This window comes from Polypterus senegalus, chromosome 9 (genome assembly GCF_016835505.1).
Source record: "Polypterus senegalus isolate Bchr_013 chromosome 9, ASM1683550v1, whole genome shotgun sequence".
Classification (NCBI taxonomy): Eukaryota; Metazoa; Chordata; class Cladistia; order Polypteriformes; family Polypteridae; genus Polypterus; species Polypterus senegalus.
In genome coordinates this window covers 182,275,565-182,288,675 of record NC_053162.1, presented here as the reverse complement: position 1 = coordinate 182,288,675, position 13,111 = coordinate 182,275,565, and the positions used below count along the sequence as shown (strand labels likewise).

Sequence of the window (13,111 nt, the reverse complement as noted above, 5' to 3'; positions counted from 1 at the left end):
CGCGAGATCATTTTATATACTGTATTATTGTTATTAAAGCCCGGTATATGAAGCGCTGGTAACACAATAAACTACAGATCCCATAATGCAGCGCTTCAGCTGCCTTGCATCAGGGTAACCTGAATGCAATTCAGAAGATACAGAAAACAGCATAATTAAATAAGAATCTGACACTTCAGCGGACTTTAACCCGTGCACAATCACAAAGTGATTTCAAGTGAAGCTGCTTTTATGGGAGACACAAATGCACCAGTTCACCTTGCCCCACTTTCCCTGTTGCCAAGTACTGTTAAACCAAGTCGCCACTACGGTGTTCCCAAATACGCACTTTGCTGATAAACTGAGCGCACTGAGTTTGCACGGCGCTTTGGTGACTTTGATGAACAAAAAAAGTCCGTCTACATGCGGCTCGAACCTTGTGCATGTTTGGTAGCACATATCTGTGTGAGAAGCTCTTCTCAGTGATAAAGACTAACAAAACAGCACACAGGAGTCGCCTCACTGATGAGCACCTGCAATCCATCCTGAGAATCTCCACAACACAGAACCTCACAGCAAACAGAAACGAACCTGTGGCCAAAAAGATGCCAGGCGCCCAGCTCTAAAATGACATATGAGCAAAGACAACTGAATGATTTGATTTGTTATTGCACGTAAGAGCGGAGTCAACTGCTTTAACAAACAGCGATTGCACTGATAAAATAGCTGTGTGTGTATGTATGTAGATATATATGTATGTATATATGTGTATATGTATAGATATGTATATATATATATATATGTTTATGTGTGTGTGTGTAAATATATATATATATGACAACAACACTCATCACTCACAACAGTGACAAAACAATTACATTGACAATCAGGTTACGTTATTTTCAAAATGTTTCCTGTTCTTTTCATTGCTTCTTTAACACACTACTCCGCCATGCCTTCTGTCTCTCTATCTATTGACCCTATACAACAACTACAAGATCAGACTGTACCGTATGTGACAAAATATGCAGAACAACTCCTGATCCAGGTTTCAGCCTTATCACATCTGGACTACTGCCGCTCTCCACTGGAAAGAGTGTCACCCAGCAACGGCACGTCTGCCGTTCAACTAGCCAATGCGAGCGGATGTCACTCGTCACTTTAGACTGCTGCACTGGCTCCCTGTATTAGCGTTATATTAATAAAGTTCAAATCCCTGATGTTTGCCTATGGAGAGGTGTCAATGGGCCAGCACCTGTGACACTTGTGAGGCCCTCTGCTCTTTCTCGACCACTCAGTTCTATTGATGAACTGCCTCTGGTGATGCCATCTCTGCCTTTTGGCATCAAACCTTAATATCCAGACTCTTTTCAGGTGTACCTCCTAACTGGTGGAATGAGCTGCCCACCTCAATCTAAACTGCTGACCCCCCTCAAAGTGTTTAAGAAACATTTCTTGTTTGCTGAATTTCTGTTTCACTGATATTAGCTGTTAGGTTTTATAACCTAGGAATTGTATCTCGCTTGTATTTTATTTTGAGCTGCTCACTTGGTTCGTTTTGTCACCTTGTCCTGTACCACTTGTTTCCAGACAGTTTCCAAGACTGACGTTTATCTGATTATGTTGACCTCTTAAGGAAATAAATGTAAATGTTATTCATTGTCTTTATTTATTTTGTCTCAAATCAATCTCTTCATCTAACTCACCTAATCCCTGCCCAAGCTGAACAAGATGCCAGGCCATTTCTGGCACACTCACGCAGACGACAATCATTTCGAGTCGCCAATTAAACCCAAGACATATTCTCTGTGGAGGTCCCTCAAACGTGCACACTCCTCACCAAAGTGGGCCAGGGTTTGAACCCTCATCCCGGGAGGTGTGTGGCAGTAGCACAAACCACTGTGCCACCTCCATTTGTCACTATGCCACTTATATTTAAACTCTCATCTCATGCCTTCCGTCCCTGACATTTCCAGACGCAGGCCACTGAATCTACAGCTTAGTTGAAGGGTCCCGCTGGAGAGGCCCAGAACAAAACATTCAGTAATTTACGACATGAGAGGACTTCTCAAGGCCATTTTCAATGTTACCCCTGACAGATTTATATTCTACAGAAATGGACGCTAGCTGCATGAGGCCTCAGGCCCCCACCGCTCCGACTGTTGGACAATTTGCTCCGTGTTGACTTGCTTTTTTATATATCGGTGGTACCGGTGACCTCGGCCTCACACTTTATTATGAAGTGCTGGGTTGCTGCTTTTAAAAATAACCCTGTGTGTGGCTCTGTTTGTTTAAGGGAGGTGCTGTTGGAACCCCCTTGCCTATTACTGAATCAACACCTGCGGGACACGCTGGAAGATTAATGATTGTGCACGGCTTTCAAATACGCTTTGTGAGAGCCCCTCGCCAAGAAACGGGTTATATCATATAAAGCTGGCATGGGGCTGTACAGGTATATTACAGAAATAAAAGTATAATTAGCTGCACAAGCCTGGCAGGCAGGGGATCTCCTCTCTTTAGCCTTGGGTTCAATTCCTGCTGGAAAACACGTTCTCTTAATCCAGCAGCGGCTGTGAGGGTGGGCTTGTTTCTGCTGTGAGATTTTAGCTCGACCATCAAGCCGCATGACTGCTAGAAAGTCGCTGAAGGTCTGAAAGTAAAAGGGTCCTTCCTGTGGAGTATAGCATAGGGCAGGGTCAGATGTCGGTGGTGTTGGCTGCTGATTGCTACCGTTCCACATTTTATTTTAAAATAAAATTATTTATTTACACACATATAGAATATTTATATACTGTATACTGTAAGAGAAGGCAGGGCTGGAACACCCATAGAAAGGAAGGATGGGGGAAGACAACCGGTTTGGGACAATACTTCCTCCAACACTTTAGATGTTAGCTTCCCTGAAGTGTAGCGGTGCCCCAGATCCGGGCCTGGGACATGTAGTTTTATACCAAAGCCCTGCTGGGTACTGTGGTGGCCACCAGTGGACGCTTCCCCATAGTCCAGAAGTACAAAGTCACGAGTACTTCGGGGCCGATTTAAAGAACTACATAAAGGACTGCTGAAGACCCAGCAGACGAGCCGGAGTCTGGAGGTGTAGGGCAGAGCTTGCTGGGAGGTGTGGAGGACAGAATTGTGATTATTATTGTGGATTGTGCAAAATATTTACTTGTTTTAGTGGTGGCTGTGGTGTTTAGGGCACTATTCCTAGAAGAACAATAATTAAATATCTTCTTGGTGCTTTTAACCCGTGTCCTGTGCCTGTGTCTGTCTGTTGGGTGTAAAGGGGCAACAGTGACATCTAGTGTCCACAATACCATTGTCACAAACATGTGCATTGAGAACGGCTTAAAGGCTCGGGTGGTGCTAATTCTTCGACAGTCTATAGCAGTGGTTCCCAAACACGATCCTGGGGACCCACTGTGGCTGTAGGTTTTTGTTCCGACCAGATTTACAATCAGTGGTAATAATCAATAACAACTGATCTCATTTAATTAGGTCGTCTTTTTACTCTAAACAGTATGTTTTTTTACATTTATAAGACATTTAGAAATATTTCTATGTGAGTTAAGTAGAAATAAATAAATACGAGAACTAACTCTCTTGTTTTCTCCTTTTCCTGTGTAGATTGCTCCTTTCATTTACCCCTAATATTGACAATTAACAACCAGCTGACACCTGGGATGATGAATGCAGCAACAAATTCAGTGTCAGACCCGCTAATTAGTAAAAATCAATTAAATAACCAGAACAGCAGAATGAAAATTTGGTTGAAAATGCGATTAATGACTTTAAAAATTGTACATTCCCCATATAACTGCTTATTACATTTTAATAAAAATCAAACAAACTTAGTTTGTAATTTCTACATTCACTTAAAAACTCAGAAACTGGGAAATAACTACTCATTTAATTAGGCTGAGAGTTCAATGAAAACGGAAGTTGGTTGGAACAAAACCTGCAGCCACAGTGGGTCCCCAGGACCGAGTTTGGGAATCACTGGTCTATAGGCTGGCACTGTAATGCCTTTTCTCTACAGATCTGATGATTTACAACCTTTACCGTTTCTGACATCACTTCCTGTGTCATCCCCTTGGACCCGCCTCTTTCTGCCTGGCTGGCATTTAACCAGAAGTGTCGCCATCTTGGATAGTGTGATCTAAGGCTTGCATCCTGAATGACGTTTCTTTTATTTGCTGAAAAGTTGCCTTATAATATACAGGGTCACCGTGGCATCCCAACTGTCTTTGTCCTTTACAAAATGGAGTCTGTTACAGTCTGGACTTGGTTCCATTCCTTAAGGCTTAGCCTCCAGGTAGGGACTTTACAGAAAAACACAATACATGTATGTTTCAGTGGTGTTAACCCTTGTGGTGGAAAAAGTGAGTCTCTTCACCTCCCAGTTTCTAAAGTAAGGATGTCCCGCCATGAGAGTCAGCACAGTTTGGCTGTTTCCTTCAGCATCCTCATTCCTATTGTTCCTCCAGGCTGTCCAGAATAGAACAGTCCCTGAGACAACTACCCTGGATTGTCATCCTTTACTTTTCCAGTTTGCAGCAATTCCTGCCAACCGAAAGGGCATCCTTTACTCAGAACACGAGACGCCCTGTGTCCTTGCTGGCTTCGAGTGAACGAGTTCCCGGGAGTAGTCCACACTAAACTGAATAGTGCATCGGGGTACTGGCTCTTCTGGGTCTGTCTCCCATCGTCCATCCGGCGGCCCTTGAACCCTGCACCGTCGGTGATGTTACCGACGAGCATGGCAGTGAGGCACAACAAATGGAGCAAGGGGATGGTGCAATTTTAAGTGCTTTTTATTAAAAACAATAAAACAGTGTCCCAATTAAATAAAGTGCAGTGCTTTTCAAACCTTCAAATAAATAAATAATCCTGAGTGGAGGTTAAAAATTCAATAAATAGAAAAACAACAGTCCTTTAAAACTACGAGGTTAACATAACGCTGGTGTCTTCTATTTACCTGCCGGCTCTCCTGCTTCTCCCATCTGGGCCACACAACAGGAGAGTCGCCCTGTCAGCAGCGGGTCTTCTCTCCACTCTACTGGTCTGGAGGCTTCCCGATCCCTGGCCTTGGTTGCGCTCCCCCAGACTGAGACTTCGGTTCCCCAAAGGCCATCACTCAAGCCTCCTGACACCCGCTGCCTTCTCGGCCATACTCGACCAGCCGTCGTTCTTCAGGTCACTCCCGCTCTCTACTAAATGCGACCACTACCAGCTGTCCTAGGTGTTGGCCTAACACCCCTGCTAGGGCTTACTGTCCAGGTAGCTGCCTGCCTGCGGGCCTTCTCTCTCTCTCACTCGCTCGCTCACACCGGCTCTCTCTCTCCTCGCTTGCGTCCTGCAACCTTCGTTTTATTTTCCTTTTTTTTTTTCTCTCCTCCTAACCGCCTCACGCTTCTGTTTATAACGGGGACGTGATTCACCTGTGGCAGTCAGCGGCTCCTGGGAACAATTACGGATGCGGACGACTCCTCACCTGTGCACTTAAGTGAGGTTCGCCCGCATCACGCATTCCCTGAGAACCGCACAGCCACACACCACCACGCCCCCTCGCTAAGCCGCGAGTGCAGCGATTCATTTTTAAAATGGCCTTTATGACGTGAGCTGTGGACCCGCTATACCACAGGGTCCCATTCCAGTTCGTCCAGGAGTAACTGTGCAATTAGACATTCCCGGGACAGGGACAGTGCAGTTTCCTCCCTCAGGATGCATCACGGGTAACGTCTCTTTCTGCACAATTCTCTAATGTACACAGACGAACAGAGAGGCAAGCCCCCTTCAGATGGAAATTATGCAAACTATAATAAGAAATAAATGAGAAAAGTACCTCTATGAAAATAAAATACCAAAATAAAATAAAATACCAAATAACGGCCAGCATGAGTTAATGATCCTGCCAAAGAAATCTGAACAGGCAAGTGCAGTATTGGACAAAAACAAAGCAAATATGATATAATTTATGTCGACTTTCAAAGAAGCTGCAGGCATCAGAGGTAACCTGCAAAACCGGAGCTCAAGTTGATTTACCAGCTGGAGACGATAAGAGAAGAGAAAAGAGGAGAATGGACTGAGGTCATCAGTGGAGTTCCTGGATGAGCTTCAGAACTGCACAAACACTTGGAAAATGGAGTTGAAGGTGGAAAAGTGCAAGGTGCTACACGCAGGGCAAGATGGGGGCACAGGAAACACAGATTTAGGGGTTGCTGTTGACACAATGTTTGTATTGTCTAATCAAAGTGAAGAAGTGAATAAAAAGGGCAACTAAAATGTTAGGTTCTATCATACGATATAAGATATGTTACGCTCAGACTACATAACACAGGAGTGAGACGACATCTGGGGTGGTGTGTGTAGTTGTGGATCACAACAATACAAGCACCTTTTGAAGCCATGCAAAGAAGAGCCACCAAGTGCATCTCAGGATTTCAGGACGTGTCACACTGTCACAGACTCGGAGAATTAAACCTGTTTAGCCCCGAGCAGAGGAGACTGCGTGAGGTCCTAATCCACGTCTTCAGAATCCTCAAAGCTACTGATGCAGCAGATCCAGCCAAAAGCTTTCAACTTAATGGTGAATCACATACTCGAGGACACTGATGGAAATTAAAGAGACTGAAGTCTGAAAGCACTTCTTTATGCAAAGAGCTGGGGGAAATCTGGAACAAACTACCAAGCCATGGAGTTGAAGCAGAAACAATAGTGACGATTTTTAAGAAGGATCTGGCTGAGATATTGGGAAAGCTTAGCCGTTAGTTAAACAAACGAGCTTGACGGGCTGGATGGTCTCCTGTCGTTTGTCAGATTTATTATGTTCAGCGTACTGCAGTGGGTGGATTACTACATGCAGTAGGGGTCTGACATCTGGCCTCACCCACATCAGTCTCCAACCTATCTTATGTCCTTTAGTGTACAATACAAAACAATTTATTTTTGTGTAGCTCAAAATCACACAAGAAGTGCCACAATGGGCTTTAACAGCCCCCCACAGCTTTGACTCTCTAGGAGGACTAGGTAAAACTCCCATAAAATATACCTTTGTCACACACGTGTGAATAGGAGGAAGCTGAGTAGATCGAAAGAATGTAATTCCACGCCAAGCCAGTGGGTGACGGGGTGCGCTAAACCATCCACTGTTATCTCTGCAGACCAAATACGGGAAAACCTGCCTGATTTCTCCTCAAAGACATCACGTCCGGTTCTGGTGCCCCAAAAGACGTCACTTCCGGTTCTGGTGCCCCAAAAGACGTCACTTCCGGTTCTGCCGCCCCAAAATATGTCCGTTCTGGTTCCGTCGCCATCTTAAAACATCACTTTCATTCCTGGCATCCAAGATGACATCAGTTCCGGGACCTGGTCTATAAAGACGCCATTTTGCCTTTAGAAATCAGTTCATACTGAGAACTCGAACTGTGCAAATCTGTGCGAATTCTAAAAAACCTTTTGCAGCCAAGTATAATATATGGGTGGCTGCTTCAAACCTTTTCGTGTGTCCGAAGCTGATTTTATTCACACCTTCTAGGGGAAAAAAAAATGGAATAAACTTTGGGAAAGGTAGTTCAGAGAGAGACCCCTTTCCAGATAGGTTGGGGGTGCAGTGGGTGTCAAAAAGAATACAATACGCAGAACAGAACATAAGTCATCCTCAATATAACACAATAGTGCAATAGAAATACAAGTACAGAGCAGAATTCAACAGTAGATGGCATCACATAAGAGGATTTGGATTAGTGTGAGGAGAATTGCTAAATATGGGAGGAGTTTGACCTCTGGCACCACCCACATCTGTACCCACATTATTTTGCATCCCGCCATGGACTCTGCCCATTTGCATTTTCCACAAGAAGGGGAGGTTTGCTGAATCCTGGGGGGCCTGTTATTATTTCCCACCCATATCAGTTTGTATTCCAAATGACCACACTATCCATACTTCCATTAGCAAACCCGATGAGCAGGGAGCAGATACCAGCAAGAAATGGGCGTAAGGCAGGAGCAATCCCTGGGCAGGGTGCCAGTCCATCACACGGTAAACACACACACACTCCAGGGACCAAAACAGCAATGCCTATTCATCTAAGCTGCTTGTCCTTTGACTGTAGGAAGACACCACAGCACCCAGAGGACACTCACGAGGACATGGGGACAACATGCAGAGTCCATGCAGGAGTCCAGTCTCTTTGTTACTGTTAAAGGAGTCTACCTTGTGGCCTTGTTAATGGTAAAGCAGTAGGACCTCCAGTAGACCAATCATGAAGTAATAAGAGCTACTAAAACAGGTAACCTTAGCACTGCCACCCGATGGCGACACCCACATACGACAGGTTTAGAGCAATCCTAACAGGATGGTCTTTGCTAAATAAAAAAAGTCAAATTAATAATAAGAAGATGGGAAGCACAACAAAGAAGCAGTAAAGCCTGAATGAGAAGTGTAACACACCACGGGATAATTCCTGCAGGAATCCATAAAAATGCCAAATCCACCTCTCTGAAAGACATAAAACCCCAACCCCCACCCCACGCCCTCCCCCTCCTAATTTTCCAACTGCAGTTTTCAAGAGAATTCTTCACTAAATGAGTGCTGCGTCAGCCAGTGGTTAATGGCACCCCGCTGCAAGTGGGAAATGTGGGCCTCCGGTGCCAAAGCGGCCCATGTTTGTTTATTTAAGGCGCTTCTGACTTCACTTTGTGTGTAAGGCCAAAAAAAAAAAAAAAAGAACTATAAAGCAGGTACTTGGGCTAACTGCTTCCCGGCCTGGAACACGACTTACGAGAAAAGGTGAATGCAGCCCTTGTTGGCTCCCTGGTAGCCACAGGAGCCCTACGTGCATGGGGACAAAGGAGGGGACCGGACCCTCTGTGTGACCTGCAGACAATGGGGCCCCCTAGTGGTGGAGACACCAACGGCTTGAGGGACTGTGTATGCTCCAGTCGTGGAAAAAAAGAATCAGGGAACAATTTGGAAAGCCCCATGAGATGGGCATCATTACAGAAAGGCACTATATGAGATAGATAGATAGATAGATAGATAGATAGATAGATAGATAGATAGATAGATAGATAGATAGATAGAATTTAATTTTAGTATAGTAGGCAAGATAGATAGTGTGGTGGATGGCTGGCTTCAAGTTCCAGTCCCACCCCTAGGCCACCGGGAGGAGCTCTCCCGACAGCGTGGACAGGCCCAGAATTCCAGTAGGGCGAGGAAAACTGATTATTGCTATTGTGCTTAATAGTTTATTTATCATATGAATAGTGTGTAGCAGAGGGTGCTTGGTGCACGTAAAGGACAATAAAAGAAGACTAATTATATCTTCACTTAGAGTCCAGCGTGATACCTGAGGGTTCAAGAGGTGGATCAGAGCCTCACTGTCACGATAGATAGATAGATAGATAGATAGATAGATAGATAGATAGATAGATAGATAGATAGATAGATAGATAGATAGATAGATAGATAGATAGATAGATAGATAGATAGATAGATAGATTTTTTCATCAAGTACATGGCAGGATCCAACTCCACACAGGACATCCATCCCCTTCAGGGTTTAATCTTTATGCTGTGTAGATTAAAAGAATGACAGCCAAACATTCTCAGACCCACTTATTCTTCTGCAGTGTCGTGGGGGACCAGAGCTCATCACCAACAGCATCAGACCCAAGCTGGGAATTAAGCCTAGGCAGAACATCGGTCCACTGCAGAGTTCACTTACTCGAGTAGCACGCAGTCAAATTATAATCCATCTTAAATAAAAGGACAAGCGTCTGCATGTCTGGCTGAGTGTCCATCCAGTTGTTATGTCTCAATCATTCCAACAAATGGCACATCACAAACATCAACAATGATTTGACGAATCCCATAGCGAATGGCAAATAATAGAGACATGCGCATTGAATTGTGCACCCTAAATGTGAACGCTGAGTCTGTACCGATTATTTCAATTTCAGTCTGTCTTTGATGGGTAGCACAGCTAGTAACCAAATAATCAGACAGGCATGTCTTTGTGGTATGGGAGGAAAACCCACAAAATCAGAGGGAGACCATTCACCATTACCAGACTAGGATTTGAATCAAGTACAATGGATATACGAGTCAGCAGTTCTAACCACTGTGGCACTGCGACTCCCCTAAAGGTGATATATACATCATTAAACTGATCAGGACAGCTTCCTAGGCGCTATAAATGTGCCTCTCATGATATGGCTGCCAACGTCCAAAGCAATCCTTCAGCTGCTAGTTTTGGAAGTGCAGGATAATGGGTGGTCTGGGGGTCATTTTTAACTTTATTTAGTGGATATTCTACTACTGTGACAGGAAACATCAATCCCATAGAAGGCACCTCATAATTCCATGGCGAAAAGGTGAAATAAAACTAAACACATGCAATCTGTAATTCTAATTCCACCGATCGGAGAGTCTCGCTCCAACAGAAAAGTGCTAAATTACTGCAACGTGTCTCGCGTCTCATTTTACGGCCGCACGCTTTACAAGTCGTCTTCCAGTGAATGTGATTATCCCTCGAGGGAGTGAGAACAAAAAGGAAAAAAGCCCAAAGCACTTGTGCTGCCTCTCAGTGCCGAGTGCTGACTTCCTACTAATAAGAGCTACTTTATGACATGCCTGCGTTTAACACCAGGGCTACTTGGGAGCGCCCCCTCATGCCACCAGAGGGTCTTGCGCGGTTTGTGTTATTCCAGTATGCATTCATTGTGCTTATGAAATCCATTTGTGATTCAGCTGGCACATGGGGGGGGCGCCACTTAATCGCAGTGAATTAAACACAGCCTGACAATGGGGGCGTCACCTGCTGTGCCACCCTGCCACTAACAGAAGTCACAATCTGGTTATTTGTGAGAAGCTACTGGAGGTGGGCACACTACTAGGTATGTCACTCGAGTGGTATAACACAAGACAGCTGATGCCACTCCCTAATCTGTCTGACTGCCAGCAGACACCCAACTTTAAAGTTGAGCTCTTCTTTATCCTGGGATAGCAGGAATGGTTTCCATTAGCCTATTGGTCATAAACTGACTCCCATATCCCCCTGGCCACCCCTCTGGAGTGCCACCTCATGTCACCCGAGGCCCTCATATGGTTTATTTGATTGCAACATGCACAGTCTATGAAATAGTAATAATAATTCCTTACATTTATATATCGCTTTCTCTTTGGGGTCCAAATGGCAAATTGAGGGGGGTCACCAATTCATCAAAGCGAAGTAAACACAGAGGTGAACCAAATAGTCAAACGTGCCTGACGATGAGGACGTCCACACTGGGCCACTCTGCCACACGCAGTCTGGGCATTTGTGTGGAGCTTATGGAGGCGTGTATGCCATTCTAGTAGTGAGACACAGGCAGGCCAATGCCACACCCTCATTTGCTTGGCTGCCACAAGATACCCAGGTTTAGATTTGAGCCCTCCTTTGCTTGTTTCAATACCAAATAGGACCCCAAAAGTGGGTGGTGGGATTCATCCCTAAAAGCACATCAGTCAGGAGGTGAGACAGGGAAAGAAAGCCAACCTATGGGCAATGCGTTCGATCATCGAGAGCAGCTGAGAGACCCACACTTCCTGCACCTTATGTGCACCATGTTGATAAGAGCGTCTCTGTTATAACGGTCACTGACCGCATTCAGGGTTGGGTCTCCTTGGATCAAATGAGCCAAATGTCACTCCAAAGGAGAAATCGTCCAAATGGACACAGAGGAGGACCCCAGGGTAACTGGCCCAGAGAAATCTCATGTGTTCTGAGGTCTCCTCAAGCCGCGGGCGGCAGGGTGGTCATTGATAAAGTTGAAGTAATGAGAAACGGAGTGAAGACCACTGGAGACGTTCTTTGAGTAATGAGGCACAGTGGTTAGGGATGCTGCCTCATAAGCTCCTTGGATACGGGTTCGAGACTTGGTTTGGTCACTGTGTACAGTTTGCACGTCTTCCTCAGATGCTCTGCGACTTGTGCACAATCACTGATCCTTCCATTCATCCGTTCCTTATCCTAAACACGCTTATTTCAGTTTAGCATGGTAGCCAGTTGAGGCCCACCCTGGATGGGATGCAGTCCCTCACATCGACCGTGTCGGATTGAGATGGATAGATGGATGCTGTGATTTACCCATACAAGTACTAAGTTTAAATACTTATACTGAATGGGTCTGTCTGAGGAAGTGGACTGAGGCCATTCAGTAATGAGGAATGAGGTGAAGCCCACTGGAGACTTTCTCTATGGAATGTGGCACAGGGGTTAGGGATGATGCCTCCCAGCTCAAAGGAGTGTGGTTTAAGTCTTTGATTGGTTAGTGTGTGCAGTTTGTATGTTCTCCTCAGTGTGCACAATTAATGATCCATCCATTTATCCCAGTTAGATGAATCAAGTTTGGAAATGGCTGGATGGATGGATTCTGGAAGTTTCCATCCATAAGAGAGTTCAGTTATAATATTTATGCAGTATGAACACCGAATGGCTCTGCCTGTAGCAATGGGCCAAGGCCTCTAATGCTGACCATCAAGTAATGAAGCCCATTGCAGGCTTTCTTTCATTATAAGGGTTATGGGTAATGCAGCCCAGTAGTGGGAGCTAAGAGGGAGCATCCCAAGGGACCCTGAGTTCAAGACTTGGCTTGGCCACAGTGTGCAGAGTGCATGTTACCCTCAAGATGCTATGTAATGTGTGCCCAATGCGATGTTCATCACTTCCTCCAATTCAAGGTGGTGGCCACTTTAGCCTTTCAAGTCGGAAACCCACCGATAATTTCATCGACAGTTCCACTATTTAAGCAGTATGAACGCTGACCATTAAAGTCACCAGCCCTGAGTCTCGTGTTTGGAGTCTGCATGTTCTTCCAGTGTTCTGTGTACCATCTCTCCTACTCTGAAGTGTTTGCGGATTACGTAAAGCGGACCCTCCAGAATGGCCGAGTTTGACGATAGTGGATGTGTGCCTGAAGTGCCCTGTGATGGGGAGGCACTCCATCCAGGGTGTGTTGCTGCTTTTCGCCCCAAGTCACTGGGGTGGGCACATCTTGATATTTAGAATGTTAACAAGAAGAGGAGGCATTGTGTCTGCAGAGGTGATTTTATTGTCAATGACCTGAAGATGTGAGGAGAAAACGCCAG

The 13,111-nt window shown here is 45.2% G+C and overlaps 1 protein-coding gene across 3 annotated transcripts in view; it reads right to left on the bottom strand.

The window, feature by feature from the left end:
• The window catches only part of ralgps1 (Ral GEF with PH domain and SH3 binding motif 1), a 342,472-nt gene that overhangs the window by 194,472 nt on the left and 134,889 nt on the right, over positions 1-13,111 (bottom strand). The window lies entirely within an intron of this gene.